This window comes from Saimiri boliviensis, chromosome 5 (genome assembly GCF_048565385.1).
Source record: "Saimiri boliviensis isolate mSaiBol1 chromosome 5, mSaiBol1.pri, whole genome shotgun sequence".
Classification (NCBI taxonomy): domain Eukaryota; kingdom Metazoa; phylum Chordata; class Mammalia; order Primates; family Cebidae; genus Saimiri; species Saimiri boliviensis.
This window is the reverse complement of record NC_133453.1, coordinates 23,216,671-23,240,578: the sequence shown is the minus strand read 5'-3', so window position 1 is coordinate 23,240,578 and position 23,908 is coordinate 23,216,671. Positions and strand designations below refer to the sequence as shown.

At 52.9% G+C, this 23,908-nt stretch overlaps 1 protein-coding gene across 15 annotated transcripts in view; it reads right to left on the bottom strand.

The window, feature by feature from the left end:
- Window positions 1-23,908, bottom strand: part of TNS1 (tensin 1) — a 212,175-nt gene that overhangs the window by 136,720 nt on the left and 51,547 nt on the right. Inside the window, exon 1 of one of the 15 annotated variants that reach the window (XM_074399045.1) lies at window positions 5,985-6,208. The exons of 12 other annotated variants lie outside the window; for them this stretch is intronic. The gene's annotated coding sequence lies outside the window, so the exon portion shown is untranslated. Of the gene's footprint in view, window positions 1-5,984; window positions 6,209-23,908 lie in introns of those variants that run through there. 2 more of the 15 variants (XM_074399048.1, XM_074399049.1) reach the window with 2 other exon arrangements.

Here is a 23,908-nt window from a genome sequence, read left to right as displayed (position 1 = left end):
TTCTGCTTCCCCTGAAGCCCCCCTCCTCACCTCTACCCCCTAGCCCAGCACCAAGCCCAGCACTGAACCCGCAAACTGCTCCCGTACAGGGTGGCTAGGGACCAGCTGACTGCCCAGATATGGTCAAGGTCAAGAGGCAAAGGTGAGGCCCACCTGCACACGAGCAATGGCCTAGAAATTGGGCAGAGGTGAGCAGGGGCTGAGGAAGGGAAGCAAGATAGGGCCGGGCTGAGCTTAGGAACGCTCCCCAGCTGTCATCATCATCAACCCAAGCCCATTCTTTCTCCAAAAGAGAGCTTAATGCCTTTTGCAGCTGCAACTGGGCGGGCCAGGGGCCCGGAAATGGAGTTCACCCCCGACCCAGAGCAACCCCAGCCTCCCTGGGTGGGAACCGGGTTGGGTGGAGAATACAGCTTGGCAGGCCTTGAGGGCTGACCCCTGCTAATGAGGAATGTCAGGGGCACCGGAAAGCAGGGGACCCCAGAGAGGGCAGAGGCCTGGGATGGAGAGCGAGTGTGGCCAGGGGCCCTACCCTTCCACAGGTTCAAAGCTGTCAGCTTATATGGCATGCAGGAAGAGCGGACATGGTTATCCCTACCCACTACCAACGAGAGACTGAACTAAAGCTGCAACAAGAGGAATACCAGCTAGATCTCAGGGGGACCTAGAGAGCACAAGACACAATAATTTGAAGCAGTTATTTGGGGATCCTACTTCAAAATGTAGATGCCTCCTCTATGGGTGTAGCCCATGGTCCAGGGCAGGCTTCCTAGAGGCCAGGCTAGGTCCTTGCTTGGCCTTGGAGTCTCCGGTTCTGTGACTCTCATCACGGCATGGGATGGGATCCAGAAGGGGAGCTCGGGCTGGTTTATAATAATGCATCTTGTTTACGATGATGGCAACATACTCAGAGTTCTCCGTAAACACAGATCTGCATGGGCTCCCTGAACAGACAAGCGCTCTGGAGGGCCCCTCAGCTCCCTGCCTGCCTTCTAATCACAGAGAAAGAGAGACGGAGTGAGGGAAGAGAAGATTCTTCTCTGAGGTATGATGCTAGGACCTCTTAAGGGAAAATAACACCAGCATCTTCTCCACTCTCTGGTCCCATAATTATCTTCATCTTAGAGATGGAGCAACAAGACAAGAGAGAGAGAACTCCAACACCACCGCCAATAATAATAATAATAATAATAATAATAATAATAATAACTAACCTTCATTGAGCACCTATGTGCCAGATACCACCCAAAGTGCTTTAAATAAATTAACTCATTTGATCCTCATAACTACACCTTGAAACAGGTACAATTATCCCATTTGACAGTGAGGAAACTGAGGCTCACAGAAGTTCAGTCCCTTGCTGAGACCACAGAGCTGGTAAACTGGGTCAGCATGAGTTGAGCCCCAGCAGTCTGCCACCAGACTCCCATTCTCTGCCTCAAGACGGACCTCTCAGTCCAAGTCTAACAAATCCTCACCAGGCTCTGTCAAAACCCTCACCCCTCTGCGGTCCATTAGTCGGTCATCTGTGTTGAGCAGCACTCTGCCAAGCACAGCAAGGATCGCCAGAGAGGCTAGACGTGCAGGCCTGCCCTCAAGGAGCTTGTGATTCAGCCAGAAGACAGGTGAGCAAACAGGAAATTTGCAAGGATCACAGAACACTGTGGGGTCCCGTGTTCTCTGCAGGAGGTCTAGGAAGATCCTTGGGGGAAATGGACCCAGGTCTGGGGCCCCATAGTGGCCAAAGGGCCAAAATTCTACCCAGTCACTCCTGTGATTCCTCACCCCCATCAGCTCCCCAGGCCCCCGCCCTGCTGGGTCAGTCCCTCCTGCCTCCCACACCCAGGGCTGAGCTACAGGCTTCCAGCCCTAAAAAGGCAGGGACTGCAGAACCCAGACTAGCCCTGGAGGAGGCAGCGCCAAGGACTGGCTCAGGCCCACCCACCACCCCTCCCACATTGGCCCCAGCTCCACAGACACAAGCCTCTCCCCTCCAGGGAAGGTGAGGTGGGGCAGGTAGGAAGAAGACAAGGCCACCAACCTCAGTAGAGGCTGCACTGGAGCTCTCTGGCCTCCAGCAACCTCCCAGATGGGAAAGAGCTCCAGGTCATTGGAGGGAAGGAAAGAGGGAAGGGCTGGTGTGACCTTGCATAATAGAAGTGGCACCAGGGGATGGGGGCACAGCCTACCAGGCTGGCCACCCTGCCACCCCACCCCCTTGTTCCAGCTCACTTATGCCCATACCTCTGCATGCCTCATAGCCCTAGAAAGCTAAGAGCCATCTGGCCAGGGAGCTACTAAGCCAGGGGCCACTGGCAGATAGTAATGGGGACAAAGTCTAGGCCAGTCCTCCCAAACCCCAGTCTCCGAAAATGACCCTCTCCCTCCATCCACTTCTGATTTGCTTTTTTTGGAGACCAGTAACTGGAAGGGCTTTCCTGCCTGTCTCCCTCTGCCCCCCACCTCCAAACACATCCCTCAACTGGGTCTCAGTTTCCTGGGGTCAAAGAGGCTTTTGGCTCCAGAAATAAGTCAAGAAACCAAAACCACTGGCAGCTGAGAGCCCTTGCCTGTCACCTGGGCTCCCACCCTGGTACTCCAGGCTCATGGCACACTCAGGCCTCCCGTTCCTTCCTGCACACCCCTCCCTCCATCACTGAGTCTCTTTCAAACCCCAGGAAAGAGTGTCATAATTAAGCAGCCTCATGTAATCCCTGGCTGGAGAAGAGGGACTGAAGTTAGACATTGGAAAGGACTTCCCTCTCAGACGAAGCCAAGACTGGGAGGGGGCTCCCCTGGTCGGAGGCAGCGGTTGAGTTGGGTGGTCACAATCTCCTACTGCGTCACCCTTTCTGATCAGGAGAAAAGGGGGCACAGAGGGGCCATGGAGAAGGCTGGCTGGTATAGGAAGGATGGCGTCCAGGGTGGGTTTCAAGCCCACCTGGAAGCACTTAGGAACACTTTCATCATGGGATGCCCAGACCTGTTTGGTGTGGGGAAAGCTTTGTCCGCAGCCCCCTCCGGTTCTCCTCTCCCTGCCTACCTCAGGGCAAACAGGTTTGGAAAGGCCAATGAGAGGTGACTCCTCCTCCCCAACTCGCCCTCCTGAGAGGCCCTTGAGAGCAACTGCCTGGCCTCACCTTACACCCCTCACCCCATGCCAGTTACACAAACCACTTGAAGCTGCCCAGACAACCCTGCATTATTTACAAAGGTGGAAACTGAGGCTCGAATGAGACCCACGCTGGAGTTTTTCTGCATCTCAGATCTTGATACTGCCCTCGGCCTACCACCTCCAGGCTGGCTAGGGAGGCCTGTTTTGGGGAGACCAAACTGGGCAGGGATCAAGACGCCCAATATCCTGTCACCCACCCCCCGGCTCTTGCACACTGGCCCTATAAGGCGCTCAACAGGGACCATCGGCTCTAACTGCAGGGGTTGGGGATGAGGCCTGTGGCTCTTGCTGTCGCCCCCACTCCACACTGTGACACAGCCTACCCCAGGCAAGGGGAAGAGTGGGCCAAGAGGAATAGGAAGAACCTCAGAACCTTTGCAGGAAGCAGCTGGGGGCGGGCCTGGTGGGCAGTTGAGCCACGGGCGTGAGGGAGGGGCACAGTTGCCAGGGCACAGTCAGGCTCTTGGTTCCTTACACATTGGCAGGAAGGAGGGGGCCCCTGGAGTGGTCTGTGTCCACACCCTAGGCCAGAGGACACAGCTTCCTGATCGCCCATTCTGGTGTCAGAGAATTCCCCAACTCCAAGAATCCCAGGCCCTCAGCATCCCAAGAGACCATCCAGGTCATCGCCTCTAACCACATCTCAGCCTAGGAATCCTTCCAAGCTGTTGTCCAGCCTCTGTCTAAACTCCCCCCAGAACAAGACACTCTCTACCTTAAAGGGCAGCCCATCCTCCTGCTGACCCACCAGGGTTCTTAGGAAGCTCTTCCTTCACCTGAGCCGAGCTTCCATCTCTGAGGCTCTTCTTCCTTCAACCAAACAAAAGTCCTTTCTGGCCCCCCTTGATTCCTGCTCCTATCTGGGTAGAAACAGGAGCCCGAGGGTTCCCAAACTCCAAGGCTTCAGCCACAGCCCATCAGAGGCCAGAAGTTGTTCACAAAACAAGAATATCTTTCCTGAACCCATAAGCACCCCACCCCAGCCCCGGTCCGCCTGGCCACCAGCTTCTCTGTGCTTATACTTCCTGGACACCGCCACCTCCCTGGGAAATTCTGCACTGGAGCTTTGCGGGAAGTGAAGTGTGAAGAGGCATGGGATGAGGGCAGGGGAAGAAAATCAGAAAGGCCAAGGCTCAAGGCCAGGCGCCTGGAAGCAGAGGGTCCCAGGTTTCCTCCTTCACCGCCATGAACCCTCAGCTCTTGATCCTGGTGCTGGCTCCCAGCTCTGGTGGTCAGCAGGACTGGCCGAGACCCTCACCGGCCTGGACCAGTCCACTCCTCTCCAACCCCCTGCCCTTTATGGGCTGCAGAGTTCTGGCCAACCCCAAGCTGAGTCTCCAGCGCTGATCCCATTCAGGGCTCTCCCACCCACCGCTCCATCTCAATCCAGATCCTCCCTTGCTCCCTCCTGCAGCCCTGTGCCAGAGGTGTCAGGCAGGGGGTGCCCCAGCTGTAGCAAGTGCTGAGGTCCAGGGAGAGCTGGAGTCGGGGAGACAGGAGTGGCCACCAGCTGGCAGGGGCAGGTGCAACTTGAGGCCAAGTCTGAGCTACCATGGTCTCCACTCACCACAGGCAGCTTCAGGAAGGGAAGAAGGGATGCTCCCCCAACACCTTCCCCCACTGGTGCCACAATGAAGAGGCGGCTGGGGCTTCCAGAAGAGATGCCCTTGTCTCCAAAGACCCTGGCACCCCAGTTTCCAGGTCCCCCTCATATTCTCACCCCATAACCGCCTGTCTGCCTGCCTTCTCCCTCCAGCTCCTCCAACCCAGCACCCATCCTGTCCCCTAACCCTATCCTCTCCCCTGCAGGGAGCCCAGCCTGGGAGCACAGCAGGCTTCTCCAGGTCCCCCCTCATCACCCCCACCCAGTTTCCTCTTCTAGAACAGCAGCCAGTCTAAAACATCTGGGCAGGCAGTCCTGGCCCAGGTCCTGGATTGGGGGTTGGGGACAGACACTGAGGTCAGCTCCCTATGGATTCTCCAGCCTGGGAACGGGTGGCAGGCAGGGCATCAGAGTCAGAGGAGAAGAGGAGGGGTGGGGGGAGAGGGAGGAGCAGGGGAAGGCAGCTGCCCCTGTCTGTTCATTAACCACCTGGATTAGCCATTTCTGCCCAGAGGGGTGAGGAAGGAGTAAGGGCTAGTGGTTGGAGAGGGCAGAGGGGGCACTCCTGCCAGGCTATGCCCATGGGCAAGGGATCAGGGCCCACACTGAGGAGTGGAAATGAAAAGTGCTCTGAACCCTACCCTTGCCAGGCCTGCCAGGCTCTCCCTGCAGCCAAGGTCAGACCTCAGGTTGCTAAGTGAACCCCTAGGAGAAGAAAGGTGCCCTGAGAGCAGCTCAAGTGGTGGCAGGGAAGAGATGAAAAAAATACACGTCCGCAATGGGCAGGCAAGTAGCAGAAGAGACCCCCCAGGCTTTCTCCTCCCTTGGTCCCTGTGTCCTCCCCACTCCCCCAGCTGGCCTCAGTCCCAAGCAGCCACTGACACCAGCAACTTCCCTAGCAAACAAAACTCCTTCTGACTGGTCGCTCTCTCACAGCAGGGACAGCCGCACCCCAGACATCCCCGCCAGAACCACAGGAACATCTGAAGACAGGAGACTGACAACATTGGCCTCTGAGCGGCTTGCCCGCCCCAGAGACATGGGACCAGGCAGGCTGACCTCATCTTCCCCTAATCTGATCTGTGGTCTTGACAGCATCAGTATCAACAACCCAGCAGCCCTAGACGGCTCCATGTCCCCCTACACACAAATACACACACACACACTCACACACACATACATCCTCACACATGCACACTCACTCACCTTGCCTGCAGAGGGGCCACTAAGTGAGGTGGGTGTCTGGGCCAAAGGACTCCCAGGAAGGGGGTGGTGGCCAGTGGCGGAGGCAGCAGCTGTGGCTGGCAAGAAGCTGGTTTCCCAGAAGGCAGCAAGTGAGCCTGTGTCCAGGCAGGGAGCGGGGTGCAAGGAGCAGAGCTGGTCCCAGGGCCACTGCTGGGAGCAACTGAGCAGAGGGCTCTGCTAGTCGGGTTCCTTCCCAGGCCAGCCCAGGGGGCGGGCCAGCAGTGCACCGCCTCCTTCCCGGAGTCAGCCAGCAGTGGGCCCCCTCCGCCAGCCAAGGCCTCCTTTAACCCCTGCAGTGCTCTGCTGGCTGCACTCTAGCTGGCTCTGGCCAGGCTGGGGCAAGGCACAGACACCTGGGGCAGGAGATCGCCAGGGAATGTGGCTGCCCCTCCTTTAGCCACAGGCCCAGCAGCCTCCATGGGGACAGGAGGGGCAGGGCCAGAAGGCTTGGGGGACAGGGGTGGAGAAGGGGGCAGGGAGGGGTCAAGACTCCATGAAAAAGACACAGGTGCAGAGAAATGGCCTGCTGGGTGGGCAAGAATGTTTGCTAAGATGGTGATGGTGATAATAATAATAATAATATAGCAACTCTCAGCTTTTCTACAGCATTCTGCTCTATGCTGTTTCCAACTCATTTTGTGACCAGAGGCCAGGAATCTAGCTTCTGAACCTGTTTTTTTCTTAGCTGTCAAATGTGAGATAGCAATCTCTTGCTGTTTTCTCTGGGCTGAGTTAGGACATTTGTGACTGTACATTCAAAAGTCATTTAAGCTGAGCTCCAGTTAATGAAACACATGCTTCAACTCTCTTTGAAATGGATCAAAAAATAAGATGGATTGATGGAAATATGATAAAGCAAATATATCAAAGTGTTCATTGTAGAGTCTAGGGAGTTTACGATATAACCATGTCAACTTTTCTACATGCGTGAAGCTTTCTATGGTAGAAATAATGGGGGAAAGTGACGTGAAGAGTTTAGAGCACCATGTGAGTGATAAAAGTGAAGAAGCAGATAGGATTGTTTAGAAAGGAAGAGGAAAAGTTATTTGCTACAATGCTGGGCACTAAAGACTATTAATTCTCACTTAGTCTTCTAATCACACTGGTCATTATAGCTGAAGAACCTAACCTTGGAGCCCAGAGGTGACTTGTCGAAATCCAAGCAGGACTGTTCAGAGGACCTCACACCTGAACCTGAATCCAAGCTCCGCACCACTCAGACATCCAGAGGTTGAAAGGCCCTTCCTTCTCTTCCCTTTCTGGGCCAGTGGCCTGCATCTCCTAGCCTCAGTTTCCCTAGCGACACAATAAGTTTGCGTCAAAAGGTCTTTAAGAACTTTTCCAATCCTAACACACATTAACTGTATTAATTCAGCCAACCCTTCCCCAGGCTTCAGTTTTCACAAGAAGTACAATGACAGGGGAGTCCTTAAAAGGGGACAAGATTTTGGAGCATGTGAGGCCAGAGCCACAGGGAGATGGCCAGCGCTTTGGAGGTCTGACTCACCCCCGATCAGAGACAATGAAACCCCTGGGGATGGAGGAGAGAAGGACACCTTCTCAGAACCTTATATGGGGAGGGCAGAGATAGAGGCATTGCTCCACTCACCCCCTGCCTCCAGAGCAAGATGACCTCATCCTCTCCTAGCTGGAAAGAGGGTCTGGGTTGAGTCCCAAATTCCAGCATCCAGAACCCACCAGCCTCAACAGCAGCCTCAATCTGTGAGAGTGCAGATGCTATCCACAGATGGCAAGGATGGTGAAAGCAGATGGACTATGAGACTAGTCCTCCCTAGCCCTCCGCCCAGCCTCAAACCAAGTCTCACACTCACTGGCCCCAACTCTGGGGCAAAGGTGACCCCAATAACATTATCCTCCTTAACCCCAACCCACCACCACCACTGCAGACTGAGGGTCCCTCTGGGGCTTGGGTCAGCTCTGCCTAGGTGAGGGAAGTTAGAGGATCCTGGGTCAGTTTCAGCTCTCTAGAGGTGGATGTGGGAGTGTGCTGTACAATTGCAACCCCTCCCACTAGCAGGTACCCAGAACAGCAGAACGCTCCATCTTCCCCTTCTCTTCCTTCCAACCCACATCCATATTATCCCAACTGACATCAAAGGGTCCCAGTTCCCCACTGCCTGCTCCATCCAGTCCAAGCTCTGCAGGGCAACATCCCAGCCTCTCCAACCTTCCCTCCCTCCATCCTCAAATGTTGATGATCAGGCCTTTCTCACACACTATTTCTCTCTCCCCGCTATCAGCATTCAGGGCTCAATTCAGAAGCCATCCTCCTGGGTCCCTCCCCAGTCTCACCACTTGGTAGACACTGTCCCCGCCTCTGAGCATCTGGGGCTTCTGTGGCTCACTTAATGCCCTGACATGCAGTGGGCCAGATGCACTTCTGTGGCTCCCATTTTTGGAATGATGAAGGATTTGTTCATCCTTTCCCTTCCCCTTTCCTCTTTTATTCAGTGCCCCGCACAAGGTTAGCACATAGTAAATTCTCAGTAAGAGTGAAATGATAAATGAATGATGAAGAGATAGATAGATGGATAATCAGTTGACGATTGAATCAAAGGGCATTTTAAAATGCTGAATACGTCACTAGGCTGTACCAAGATAATCACATGAAGACTTTCATATTTGAAGCTGTATAATTGCAGCCAGAAACATGGACTTTGCTAGGACCCAGAAGCCATTCAACTGAAACAAGGACATCCCAGATACATCCCACCAAGGTCTGTGGCAGATGGAGGGGGGGAGCTGTAGGACCCCTCCTCCAGCCACTCTCAGGAGACTAGGGAAGTTACACTGTCCATCCCCTACTCCAACATCACCCCTCTTTCCAGCCTGCCTGCTTCACCATTGGGCATAGAATTAGAAACCCAGCAAATCCCTTGAAACCTTAAGAAAGGAAGTAAACAAGCTAGAGGATTTCAAAGGAAAAGAGCAGCCTTCCTCCTTAATTCTAAGAGCTGTCCCACAGCCCATCATCTACCCTCAGCTCTCCTCACTGTCAATTTCACACACTCTCTTTCTCTCTCTCTCTCTCTCTCTCTCTCTCACATACACAAACACACACACACACACACACACACACACACACACACACACACACACACACACAGTGAGAACTGCTTTCTGAACAAGCCTACTCTGCTCCCTGGCTCCCTCCTCCCAGCTCTTCCTTCCAAGCCCCTGAGGACCAGGGTTCCCAGGGTTTCCACCCCCATCCCCAGCCTCCTCCCCACCTCCTTAAACCAACCCATGCCCCTCTCCTCATCCCTACCGCCCTCCCTCCCACCCCAATGCAGGATTGCACATCTGGTTCCAGTTGTGGTTGGTCCCTTCAGGGGTAGGCCTGGGGGTTTCTCATAAAACTGAATAATACCAGCCTTGGAGCCTGATGGAACTGAGGGGAGGGAGGGCAGGAGGCTGAAGGGGTTGGGGGAGGGAGAAAAGACGACACAGCAAGAGGTGAGGAGAGGCAGAACTGAGAAAGGAGACGGCAGTGCCTGGCATCGGGCAGGCGCCCAGTGGATGCCTGTGAGCTGCAGACAGAGGCTGCAGAAACAGATGGCAGGAGAGCCGGGAGCAGAGAGAATGGGACAAAGAAGGGGTCAGAAATGGAGATCCAGAAGGAGGAAAGAGATGGAGCTGGGGGTGGCGGGACAGAGCCAGGAGCAACAGAGAGGCCATTGAGAAGAGGTGGGAGCGATGAATTGTGTGTGTCAGGGCCAGGTGCTGAGTTAGGCACTTCCACTGGAAGAGGAGAGATGGGACAGAAAAGGGACAAAGGACACAGAGAAGCAGAGAAGAAAGGCGAGGAGAAAGTCAAGAGAAAGATGGGGCAAGGTCCAAGCTTGCTGAATCCAGCTCTCCCTGGCCTCTCAGCCCCAGCCCCACCCAGGGCCCCTCGGTGGCTGGGACAGGAAGCAGAGGTCAACCCAGAGCTGCCTTTATTTGTTCCTTCATTTCACACATTTAAGCTCCTGCCCTGCACCAAGCTTTCCCCATGTGCACGCCACACAGATGCCCATGAAAATGTGGGGGTGGCTATGATTCTCATCTCAGTCTTAGAGATGGGCTCAGAGCAGTTAAACAAAAGCAAAAACCAACTAATGAAAGAGACAGAATTTGAATCCAGCTCTTCCAACTCAAGGCCATGTCACCATATGACAAAACTAAGAATTCCAGGTCCTGGCATTACCTCTGGAGGGCACCACATCACCTGACTCCCACGCTCAGGGGCCAGACTCTTAGGTTCTCACAGCACTAGGAGAAGTTCCTCGGAGCTGCGCTAAAAGCTGACAAGACTCCCAGCAGGGAGGAGTCTGTTCCCCAAATCTTCCTGTGATGGGTGGGAGGGGTTAGTCTCTAGGGTAGTTTCTGGAGCCACCTCCTCTAGCACCCTGGCCCTCTCTTCTTCCGCCTCCATCACAGAGAAGGCAGGGCCACATGCCCAGGTCCCAAGGGGAGAAGCCACGGGGTGGGGGGGGGGGGGCACAGCTCTGCTTCCTTCTCGAGACGCCCTGGGGCAGAGGCTATTCTGGGTCTCTGAATCCTGCTAGACCCAATGCACCCCGCAGGGAGCCAGGTCCTGGGGGCCACTCTAGGAATGCAAGGTCTGTATATTTGAGCTGCTCCTTCCCACTTCTGACCCACCCTGCCCCCTCCCCCCCGACAGCTAGGGATGAGTTCAAGCTATCTCCCAGGGTGCTTTCATCTCAGGATCACCCCTAGTGAGCCCCCTCACTTCAGAGCTGACCCCAGAAGCCACATTCAACACTGATTCCCTGAAGCCCCCCACCCTTGCCCTTCCTTCCTGATCTCAGGTCTTCTTCTCTGTATCATCCTTAAAACTCAGACCAGGAGGAGGCAGGAGTAGGGGTTCCCTTGCTCACCACTGCATCCACTATGACACCTCATTGGCATGTATTTGCATCCTCTGTCAAAGAGCAGAAATGTGCACAACACCAGGCCCGTTGCTGCACACCACCTCCCCCCCACCTCCCCTCCCCCCCTTGCAGGGAGAAGTGCTGGGCTTTCCACATTCCAGCTTCCTACTCAGATTTGTACCATAGTCTCAGGGCAGAGGATGGAAAGGAAAGGGGAGTCAGGGGAAAACAGCCACCAACAGCTTATCCACAAGGCACACACTGACAGCCCCTCCCTCCTCTCAGCCTGTCTGTTTCTAGCCAGAAGAGGCACTTGGGTTCAGCACCAAGAGCCTCAGACTGGGAGTCAGGGTCTCAGATTCCAGCCAGACTCAGCCACCCATGCTCTTGGTGACCCGAGGAAAGTCTCAGTCCCCTCTTGGCTTCAATCTCCTCATCTGATGGCCTTAAGTTCCCTTGGAGATGCCCGGAAATACGTTTCTAGGTGAACTTTGGTCCTTGGAAGAAAGTACCACGCCACAAACCCCTTGCCTCCCCTGAGAAGCACAATTTTAAAGCAGGAAGGGCCCTGAGGCTCTAGCTGCCTCCAGGGCAGGGTTTCCCTTGGGCCTATCCCTGCAAAGACCACTGGCATCAGCCTGGATTCCTTCAGGGAGCCCTCCCTGCCATAGCATCAGACCCACCATCCCAAACCCGTTGTTTTGAGGCTTCTAGGCCAGAGAATTGGGGAATCCCCAGACCTAGACTACCTGTATCTCAGGAAGGTGTTGGCAGGATCCCTGATGAAATTCCTGAAGACAAGCGAGAAAGGGGAGTCGATTCCTAGCCAGCAAGCAGAGGGGTGTTGATGAATAGATCAGTGTCAACTTCCTGACTTGCCAAAGGGCTCTGTCCTCTGCCCTGGCTTGTTCAACATACTTATCAGTAACTTAGGTTACAACCTAGAAGGGAGGCTTACCAAGCACATCAAGGAACCAAAAAAAAAAAAAAAAAAAAAAGGCACAAGGAGAAGTTAAGATGCTGAAGTGAACTGAAACGCTAAGCTGACTTTATAAATGAGCCAGGATCAGCAAGGGAACAGTTTTCTCGGGGTAATGTCCACAACAAGGGTTCCAAAGTCATAAAAAACCTGAACTTATCATAGTTCTCACAACAAAAGGTCTAAAATGTATTGAAAACAGAAATTCAGTTTAGCTAACAGTAGGATATGCTTGCCCCAAAAAGGCACAGGCACTTTTGGTTGTATTAATGGAGGTACAGTGCCTAGATGAAAGGAGATAAGAATTCTACTCTACTCCACCAGACACCATCAGAAATGTCAGGTGCTCTTCTGTACCAAATAAGCCAAAGAGCATCCCGTGGAGGACAGCAGCAGACACTCAATAAATATTTGTTGAATAAAAACCACAAGGAAAGGTTAAAGAAACTGAGCCCCATTTTTATTTCAGATAATAAAGAATACAGCAAGCATCATCTTGAAAAAATTGTCTTGGGAAGGTGAACCATGGCAAATGCCACTTCCCACCAGCACTTCCACTGTCTCTCTGCCCCTTCATCTGTGAAGCCCTTGAAGCCTAGGGCCATTTCCCATTCATCTCTGAACAGCCAAGAGGCAGAAACTGCCAGGAGCAGCTGCTAGGAATAGGAGACCATCCTGACAAGGTCAGGCCTGCGGGTGCTGGTCAGTGGGAAGTGTGCTGGCCACACCCTGAGAGCTGACCTCGCTGCTGGGCTGGGAGAGGTGAGGAGGCCAGGCTGGTGGTGGAACACTTGCTGTCCCAGGCAGAGCTGGGTGGTGACCGGCCGGCCTCCCACTCCAGAGGCCTCCCCTCTTGTCACCATCCAGTAGCCCTATGGGCACCGACCCCAGCCAGGCACCCATGCCCATAGCCCAGAGCTGTCCACTGGCTCAGGTCCAAGTCTGGTTCCTCTCTCTCCTCTTCTTTTCCTTCTTCTGTTCCGCTCCCTCTTCTGCTGTCCCCTGCATGGCCCTCTTCCTCCTCCGTGCTCTTCTGGGCAGCACCCTCCTTCCCCTCGCTTGCTTTACTTTACCCCTCGGCTCACCATTCCTTCTCCCTAAGCCCATCCTCCAATGCTCTGCTCAGGGCCATTCTCTCTGTCCCAGGCTCCAAGGGAAAAAATCTCCCCATTGCTGCACCCTCCTCCGCTCTCTAGAGGATTTTTTGTTTTTTGGTTTCAGTGGTTTTTTGAGATGGAGTTTTGCTCTTGTTGCCCAGCTGGAGTGCAATGGCATGATCTCTGCCTCCCAGGTTCAAGCGATTCTCCTGCCTCAGCCTCCTGAGTAGCTGGGACTACAGGCATGTGCCACCACGCCTGGCTAATTTTGTATTTTTAGTAGAGATGGTGTTTCTCCATGTTGGTCAGACTGGTCTCGAACTCCCAACCTCAGGTGATCCTAATGATATAGCACTTTCAGGGTTGGAGAGAGTTGGAGACTTCCTTCCTGAGGACTTTGGATCCCCCTGTATAGAAAATAATCATCACCTTGCCTCACCTTGAAATAGGGTGTTATTCCTCCCCGGGGGTTGAGAATCACAGAAACCTGGCCCCATCCTACCACGAGTGGAGAAGAGAGCTCAGGCTTTGGAAGTGCACTGGCCATATCTGAAGCTGTGTAACCTTGAGCAAGTTATTTCACTGCTCTGAGCACTGGGTGCAAGATCTGACACAGAGCAGCTCTCCATAAATGCTAGCTTCCCCAACATCCTCCTCCTTCAAAGAAGTCATCACCACCCCCACCCCAGAGTCACAATTATCTCTCCCTCATGTATCTCCCACGATTCATCTCTCTCTTGCCTATCTCCCACAATTCATCTCTCCCTTGCCTATCTCTCACGATTCATATCTCCCTCATGTATCTCCCATGATTCATCTCTCCCTCCTGTATGTCCCACGATTCCTCTCTCCCTCCTGTATCTCCCACGATTCATCTCTCCCTTACCTATCTCCCACAATTCATCTCTCCCTTGCCTATCTCCCACAATTCATCTCTCCCTTGCCTATCTCCCACAATTCATCTCTCCCTTGCCTATCTCTCACGATTGATCTTTCCCTCATGTATCTACCATGATTCATCTCTCCATCGAGTATCTCCCTACTTAACAATGCTCAGATTTAGTGAGTGTTTCCCAATTGACACACTGTTCTCAGAGCTTTGTGGGGATTAACTCATTCTAATCCTGCCAACACCCCATTGGGTATTGACCTTTATGAACCCCCTTTTACAGAAGAGGAAACTGAAGTTCAGAGACATCAGCTATGATTGCTATTCCTCTTCCAACTATAGCAGCTGCAAGTCGGCAGGGCCTCGGGGCTCAACCACATTCCGCACAACGCAGGGCTCTCCTTGACCTGACAGGGGCTCCCTGCCTCTGCCTGCACACCCAGGCCCTTGATGCTTACTCCCTATCCTCAAGGCGGCCCCCACCACTGGGGGAAACCTGCTTCCTGGGACCCTTGGTTTTGCTTCAGGGAACAAATTTCCCCAAAGCTCTATTCAACACTCTCTCTCTCTCTCTCTCTCTCTCTCTCTCTCTCTCTCACACACACACACACACACACACACACACACACACATTCACATTGTCACTCAAAGTGTCCCATAGTGGTGGCTTCACAAGCTGGACGTCCCCAGATTTTTCAGTTTCTGGACTCTTCCACATGCCAGGTGCTCAGTGGTTCCTTCTCTGGTTCTGATCCTTTTCCAGTTGGCCCCACCCTATCTGTCACTCACCCCTTCATTCCAGAGTACTTTCTGAGTGCCCGCTGTGGCCCAGGCCCTGTCTGGCCATGCGGGCAGAACATGAACACAGCCAGATGGGCCCCTGCCCTCAAGGAGCACTAGATCTAGGAGAGGGAGCGCTGAAGAAACAAACACAAACACACAATTCGAATCGCGCTGAGTGATCTGAAGGGAAAGAACAGGCGTCCGGAGGGAAAGGTGTTTCAATCCCAACAGCTGAAGGGCACTTAACATGTGCCAAGCCCTGGTACAGCCCCAGTGCCTGCATTCACTCATTTCCTCCACTCCCCACACCTGGGAGCAGATGTTCTTCTAACCCCACTTTGTACAGTTGAGGGAGCTCTGACATGAGAGGTGAAGCCACCTGTCCAACGTCAATGATAACAAGACACCAAATAAGCTGGGTGATAGGACTTGATCCCCAAGTTTGTACTCTTAGAACATTATGTCATATTATCTCTAAGAGGCTCCAAGAGGGTTCATTAAGGCCCGGTTCCCAAACCGGTGACTCTCCCACATCACACACACACACACACACACACACACACACACACACATACACACGCCAGCAGCAGCCTGACAAGTGCAGAAGGCAGTGGGCCCACCCTGGTGGGGACCTGGACACCACACTGCTTTTCTCCACGTACCCAAATGCAGCACTGGCTTCACCAAGATAGTGGTCCCCAAACTCCAGACTCTCAGCTTGTTCTCCTACTTGAGTGGCTTGGACACTTGATCTTTACCCTGGTAGGCTTCAAGGTGGCTGGAGTGACTGGCTAAAACAATGTGAATGGGGCTGATGGCTACCCCTTCCCAGCAGGGCTTGCTTGAGAAATGGTTTCTGGTCTCATTAATGTGAACAGGGTTGGGGCAAGAAAGGTCCCAAAGTCAGGGAAACAATCACTCCACCCTCTCCCCAAGGCCACCCAATCAAGGCTCACAAAATGTCACAGATTTAGACCTGATCAGCCCAGTCCTCTCCTCATAATGACATGGAAATGAGGCCCAGGGAGGACAAGTAGGGAGTCCCAAAGTTACCATAGGGAGGAAGTCAATGAAGTCAACCCTAGACAGGGCTCCAGCTCCCAGCCCAGTGCTCAGGTCTCTGCATCACGCTCGTCCCCAGGAGAGGAGGCGCTGGCCTGGCCCATCTGGGGATGGAAGCAGGAGCCTCACATCAATTCCTAATGTCCAGGAGGAGAGAAAGAACAGCTAGGGCTCCTGGGGTGGTGAGGGATCTGCAGGGCCCAGATGAAGGATGCTCCAGCTGCAGGAGCAGCACAGTCCTGCCCTCCACTAGATGATCCGAGCAGAGGCTAGGGTGGGAGAGGTAGGAGAGTGAAGGGCAGCAGCTAGAGCCCCGCCCTCCGGGTGCTCCTCACCAGGGACCCCATGGGTGACTGTTTTCTTGGAACATTGTGTCCAGGCTCTGAGTCTTGGCTCAGGCAATCTATGCTGGCAAATCTCCAGCTGCCTGTTTAATAATGTACAGCCAATCGGCCATTAACTGCAAATGTGAAAAAAAGAGAAAAGTTTGGTGGTTATTTTTGTTGTTGTTGGGTTTGGGGTTTTTTCTTCCAAGTACTTGGTGGTGGTTGTGGAAAACAAGTCTCTGGCCAGCACCCAGGCCAATCACTGCCTGCCCTGGCTGGGGGACCCTGGCAGGTTCCACTTGCCTTTGCCCACTCCCACCCACCCCACCCCACTGAGCTCAGGCGACAAAGAGCCGGCTCCCACCTCCACAATCCTGGTGTCGCCCTGGGTCAGCTACCTTAGGGGAGCCACAGGGTGGCCTAGGAGGACCGAGGGAGAGGACGTGGGATGTGCTGGCAGGCAGAGGGAGCCCAGCTCTAAAGGGGCCAGTGCTTCCTAGGAATTCCACTCCCGTCTGGCCTCTGTCAGGAGCAGAAGGTGGAGCTGCCCTGGCCCAAGCAGGTGTGAGGAGCTGAGTGAGGCTCCAGGGGGCCAGCTGATCCCCTTGGGTCCCTCTCTTGGGTTTCAGCTATTTGCCATGTGGGATTCAAGGCCTGCAGTCAGATCAGGAAGCTCAAAAGTAGAAGACTCAGGAAAGAATTTAGGGCCTGTAAGAAGATTCAAACAGAACCATCCTGGGCTGTCTATAGAAGCTGGCCTAGGTAATAAGCCTCTCCTTGCCTCTCCAGCCTGGCCAGGCACTGCCTCCCCAAACATCTAAGCAGAGCAAGTCAGTGCCACATGTGGAAAGAGACAGGAGCCAGGGACTAGACTCCCATGGCTCTATGCTGGCTCCCTGATGACCTTGGCCAGTCTCTTGCCTTCTCTGGGTCTCCATCTCGTTGCTATGCTGCAAGCAAATTCCCGCGTGGGAATGTCAGCCAAAAAGAGACGACCAAGGCAAGATATGGCGCAGCCAGCATGGACCCTGGTCCTGATGATGATGATGGCGATGATGCCAATGATGATGACATGTTATCATCTATGGAGCTCGTAGGTGCTCCAGGTATTCTATCTGATTTATTCCTCCTGGTGACTAAGCAGGTACTGTGATTATCACCAAGATAAACATAGGAAACTGAGCTTTGGAGAGGTTGTCACTTGTCCCAATGTCACAGACTAGGCAGTGATCAAGGCAGGAGTTGGACTCAGGGCATCTGACCTCAGGGCTCTTTACCACTCTGCCTTAGAGAGTCCAGTCAAGGAGAGTGCCGCAGACCCCACACCATCAAGAGCCGCAACTGCCCCTCCTGCCCTGTGTGCACATCCGTGCTGCTGTCCTCTCCTTCCACCATCCAGCCTCCCAGCCTCCCCTCAGGCCTTTCCTTCTCTTGTGTTCCCTAGACCCCCTGTGGGCTGCCCATACAAATGCTGCACACACACGCTTGTGATTAAAGGACCCAAAGATCCACACTGGCAGACACTTGTCCCCACACAGGCACAGTCCCACACATACTCATGCACATGACTGTCCTCAGGCACCCAAAAGATCCATGCACACACTTCTGTGCACACACACAAGCACACACAGGCACACACGCACACTCGTGAGCTCCATCCAAGAGTGGTTGGGCACAGGCATGCATGGGCTGTCTGGGCAGGCAGAGCTGGACAGGTGACCACCATTGTCCCCAGGGGGTTACTCCAAAGGCGAGACGCCGCTGGCTAATAACACTGCGTCACATTCCTGGCCCAAGATAAGCGGCTCCAAGCATCCTCAGCACGTTCCAGCCTCGGTGTCTCACCCCTGTGGGTTCCATACCTGCACTGCCAACTGGGAGGAACAACAGAAGGTGGCACCACCAACACAGGTGCCCTGGCCACGAGCCTGCTGCTCTCCCTTCTACCTGGCTTCCCCCTCTCCAGGGGCCCCAGGCCCATGTGGGCCTCGGTGTCCCCTCAGAGACATCCACACAGGGAAGGAGAGGGGAGGTCTGTATTCATCCTGAGAAGGGGCCCAACCACAAGCCTTCCACCCCCACAGTGCCCATCCACCACCAGTCCCTCCAAGCTGGGCCAACACATACCCACTGTACTGCCTTGGGAACTGAGTACTCAGTGCCTGGGCAGAGCCTAGGAAGCAGGAGGTTACAGAGCCCCTCCTAAGTAGTGGGAGATGGTCAACACCTTATCTCACTGTGATTTTGGCCATTTGACAGGTGAGGGGACTGGAGCTCACTGAGACAGCACCCAGAATGTGAACCCACATCTTCCAAATCCTAAGCCAGGGGTCTGTCCATGGCCTCAAACAATCCTCCTTCCTGGCCAACTCTTGGACTCGGATGTTTTCAATGACACTGGGTAGATCAGGGACAATGCCCCTCTCAGGGAAAAACCTCATGTTCATTACAGACTCAGAGATAGGGGACTCTTGGCACACACAAACAGGCAATGTTCCCACCAAGTGTCAGGCATCTGCGTGTTGTTCTGGGGCCTCTGCAGCTGCCTTGAGGTGGGAGGGGTGTCCTTGAAACAGGGGATGGGAGACATGAGTCCCCCCACCAAGTCCCAGAGTCACAGAAAGCTCTGGAGGAAATCAAAGAAAGGAGCTCCCCCATCCAGGGGTCAAGAGGATGGGGTCTTTGACTTTTGTTTTTGTTTGTTTGGCTTGGTAGAAATGGGGTCTTGCTATATTTCCCAGGCTAGTCTCAAACTCCTGGGCTAAAGGGATCCTCCCACCTCAGCCTCCTAAAGTGCTGGGACTACAGGTATGAGCCCTGGCACCCGGTCACTCTGAATTTTGGGCTGTGGATCAGGATGAAAGGCTGGGACTTGGGAAACTAGGGAAGTTCTTGGAGGAAACATGAACAATACAGAGTCCTGAGGAGCACAGCAGAAGGCGGAGTAACAGAGACACAGAAGAGTCAGACAAAAAAGAGAAAGAACAAAGAAATAAAGACAGGGAGGGGAATCTGAAACAGCCAAAGGAGCAGGGCTGCAGGGAAAGGACGGAGATGCAGGTGCTGGAAAGTCTGTGGGACCCTGGTAGTCCCAAGGCACAGCCCTCACTTCAGTCTCTTTCTCCCCCTGTAATCTGACAGATGTCCTAGGGCTGCAGTCCTAAAGCCTGTGGAGACACACACACACACACACACACACACACACACACACACTCAACTCATACACATGCACCCCTAGATCTCAAGTGTCCCTCCGGGCAACTCAGTCAATGAGGTCTAGAGCTGTCCCAGGGCACCTCTCCAATGAGAACACAGCAGCCCAGAAAAGGGCTGTGGCTTCCACAGAGGTGCCTTGAATCCCTGGGAGATCCTTGGGAAGAGGACCTATCTGTCCCCGTGGCCTCAGTTTCCCAGAAGGCAACAAGACCAGCCAGTTGAACTGAGGCATGAGGCCTCCTAAGGAAAAGAAGGAGAAGGAAGCTGCTCAGGGACTCTGGGGTGTGACTTTCCCAGCCCCAAGGAGACAGAATCAGGGAGGGTCAGAGCAGTGACCCAAGTCTGAGAAGCAGCTCAGAAAGGACAGGACCTTGGCTGGCAATGAAAGCTCAGGCTGGGGCATGAGGAACAGGACCATGGTGTGGATGCAGCTGAAAGAGGGGGTGTGTTCCCATGAGGCCACCCTCTGGGCGGCCTGCCCCCACCCCGGTAAGGCAGCTGTGCTTCCCAGAGCCCAGTGGCCCCATGGTGGCCAGCCCCTTCTGAGCCAGCCAGGCAGCCTTACATGGACATCTCAGGGACATGGTATTTATGAGATGAGGCATCCAGCGAAGCAGCCGCGGGAGCTCCCCTCCCTGCCCAGCTTCACCCCAAGGTGCTGCGCTCCTCCCACTGTCTTCTCTGCACACACAAACACCCAGCCCCTTCCAGAGCCCCCTCTCCTTCCTGGGGACAGGGCAGTGAAACTGGCAGGCTGAGGCTGTACATGAGAGGGAGCCAGACACTGGACTCCTGATTTCACCAGGAGTGATTTCACCAGGAGTCAAGTGAACAGCCACTGTTGTCATAATTACCACTGTCATTCTCCATCCCAAGGGGGAGGGGTAGGAGAGGGATAGAAGCCATGAAATAAGGACCCATCAGAAACAGTCAATATGTATCACCAGTTGGTCGGTAAAGATGGAGACAATTATATATGTCAATACGTGATTACTATGGAAACAGACAGAGGCCTGACAGAGCACAGTTTCTATGTTCTTCTGCCTGCTTCAAAGAAACCAACCCAAATAAGACATTTTTGAGATAATTAGAGAAAATCGAACACAGATGGGGTAGTAGCTGACCATAAGAAATCATTATTAATGATGTTAACTGTGATAATGGTATTACAGCAATGTTAAAATAAAAAGTCCTTATCTATTAAAGATGCATACTGAAGTATTTAAAGTAAAATGATATGTTTGGGGTTTGCTTGAAAACTACTTGAGCAGAAAAAAAAATTTTTTAAATGCAGGGAGAAGAGGGAGAACAGATGAAACAGAAACAGCAAAAGGTGGATGGTTGCTGAATCATGGGGTAGGTACAAAGGAGTTCACCACACCATTCTTGATCCTTCTGCGTAGGTTTTAATCTCCCGTAATAAAGGATTCTCCTCCCCCTCACACACACACACACACACACACACACACACACACACTGAGGGAGGAGTTCATCTGATTCCATGCTTCCTAAAGTGTGAGACTCAAGATGATTTTAATTGGAAACATGGCTCAACAATTTTAATATTTATGTATTTCAAGAAAAAGTAAAAATTAAAAACGTATCATAGATCAAGCCCATACCTTCTATCACTTAGAATAGATAAATTGGGTTTTTAGTGAAGTAAGCAGTCATGCAGGATGGTGACAACTGAGACGGTCAAATGGGAAAGGAGAAAATGCCTGCTGCTGTTTGGAAACAGCGGGCTCACCCAAGCTGCCCCTCATGGGAAGCTGACCCGCAGACCCACACAGCAGTCACGCACCCTCTTCCCAAACCATCCTCTGCATCCTGAGCATGCAGGCTCATGGCTACACTGGAGACATCGGTCACAGAGGAAGACCATGCTGGTGGTGGGTCAGTGGATGGCGGGGATGGAGGGTGACGATGGTAAATTATGACGAGTGGCTGTTCACCAAGGATGGCTCTGGACTAGTTCTTTACTTCCATTTTCTCCAGACCTCACATAGCCCTCATGGGTAGACCTAACCATGCCCATTTTACAGATGAGTAAAGTGTAACTGAGAAAGGATAAGCAACCTTCTCAAGGCCCCAAGACCAGTGGGTGGCAGAGCCGGATGTTGAACCTGCATTTCCTTGATGCCCAAACCTGCACTTGTTGACCATCCCAGGCAGGCAGGCAGGTAAGCAGACAGTCCGGCAGGAGCCTGAGACCCAGCGGAGAGTGGGTTAGGGTTAGGGTGGGTTAGGGTAGTGCCCTGAAGAAGGCTTCCTGCTTGTCCAGGTTTCTAACTCTATGCCTCTGGGAAACTGAGGATGGGAGAAGGAGAAACTCAAACCTTCTAAAAGGTTGTCAGCACCCTGGAGATCCCCAGCCAGCTTTCCTAGCAGCCCAGACCCCAGGCCCCTGAGCAAGTCTTGCCTCCCTTTCTTGCCTCTTCTCTCAGGACCAGGGTCCTGTGTCGTGGGATGAGACAGGCTGAAGGAACCTAGTGCTGCACTGTGAGGGGGAAGTGGCTGTTGGGACATCAGCAGCCCAGGGGTCCTGGTTTCACCCATTCCTTAGCTGTGTGATGTAAGGAATGCAGCTTCACCTCTCTAAGCCTCAGTTTCCCCTCAGCCCCACCTTACTCCCTCTGTTCCTGCTAAAACTGGAATGGTAATAATAGCAACTTCCCTGGGTCTCAGTTTCCCTCTTCCCCACCTTACTGTCTCTGTTCCTGCTAAAACTGCAATAGTAGTAATAGCAACTTTCGCATGGGCTGTTTAGGGAATGTATTGACACAACTCACATAAAGCGCTTAGCACGGAAGCTGATGCCTTAGCATGGAACCTTGGCATGGAACCTGGTGCCTTGGCATGGAACCCTGGCATGAAACTTGGTGCCATGGCATGGAACCTGGTGCCTTGGCATGAAACTTTGGCATGGAACCTCGTGGCTTGGCATGGAATCTTAGCATAAAACCTGGTGCCTTAACAGGGAATCTTAGCATAGAACCTGGTGCCTTGGCATGGAACCTTAGCATGGAACCTGGTGCCTTAGCATGGAATCTTAGCACGGAGCCCGGTGTCTTAGCATGGAACCTTAGCATAAAACCTGGTGCCTTAGCATGGAATCTTAGCATAAAACCTGTTGCCTTAGTATGGAACCTTAGCATGAAACCTGGTGCCTTGGCATGGAACCTTAGCATGGAACATGGTACCTTAGTATGGAACCTTAGCATGGAATCTGGTACCTTAGCATGGAATCTTAGCATGGAACCTGGTGTTTTAGCATGGAATCTTATCATGGAACATGGTGCCTTAGCATGAAAACTTAGCATGGAATATGAAACCTTAGCATGGAATCAATATAAAACCTGGTGCCTTTGCATGAAATCTTGGCATGGAACCTGGTACCTTAGCATGGAACATTAGCATGGAACCTGGTACCTTGGCATGGAACCTTAGCATAAAACCTGGTGCCTTAGCATGGAATCTGATACCTTGGCATGGAATCTTAGCATGAAACCTGGTGCCTTAGCATGGAATCTGATACCTTGGCATAGAATCTTAGCATGAAACCTGGTGCCTTAACAGGGAATCTTAGCATAGAACCTGGTGCCTTGGCATGGAACCTTAGCATGGAACCTGGTGCCTTAGCATGGAATCTTAGCACGGAGCCTGGTGTCTTAGCATGGAACCTTAGCATAAAACCTGGTGCCTTAGCATGGAATCTTAGCATAAAACCTGTTGCCTTAGTATGGAACCTTAGCATGAAACCTGGTGCCTTGGCATGGAACCTTAGCATGGAACATGGTACCTTAGTATGGAACCTTAGCATGGAATCTGGTACCTTAGCATGGAATCTTAGCATGGAACCTGGTGTTTTAGCATGGAATCTTATCATGGAACATGGTGCCTTAGCATGAAAACTTAGCATGGAATATGAAACCTTAGCATGGAATCAATATAAAACCTGGTGCCTTTGCATGAAATCTTGGCATGGAACCTGGTACCTTAGCATGGAACATTAGCATGGAACCTGGTACCTTGGCATGGAACCTTAGCATAAAACCTGGTGCCTTAGCATGGAATCTGATACCTTGGCATGGAATCTTAGCATGAAACCTGGTGCCTTAGCATGGAATCTTAGCATGGAACCTGGTACCTTAGCATGGAATCTTAGCATGGAACATGGTACCTTAGCATGGAATCTTAGCATGGAACCTGGTACCTTAGCATGGAATCTTAGCATGGAACGTGGTACCTTAGCATGGAATCTTAGCATGGAACCTGGTGCCTTAGCATGGAACCTTAGCATAAAACCTGGTACCTTTGGATGTGATCTTGGCATAAAACCTGGTGCCTTAGCATAGAGCCTGTTGTCTAATTGCTTAATAAATGATAACCACTATTATTATTATTCTGGAATATCCACCCAATATCCACACTCAAGTCCTTTGGTATTCAAGGTTCTGATGAGACTGGCCTGAGGGAAGCAGCTGGGTGAGCAGCAGCCCGAGGACACAGAGGCAGCTGGACGCCTCTGTGGGTGGAGGGAGAAAGGGGCAAGCGGGGGCCTCAGCTCCAGCCTTTCCAGGAATGCAGCCGGGGCTGGGAGGGTGGGGGTGAGGGGAGATGCCTCGCCGCTGA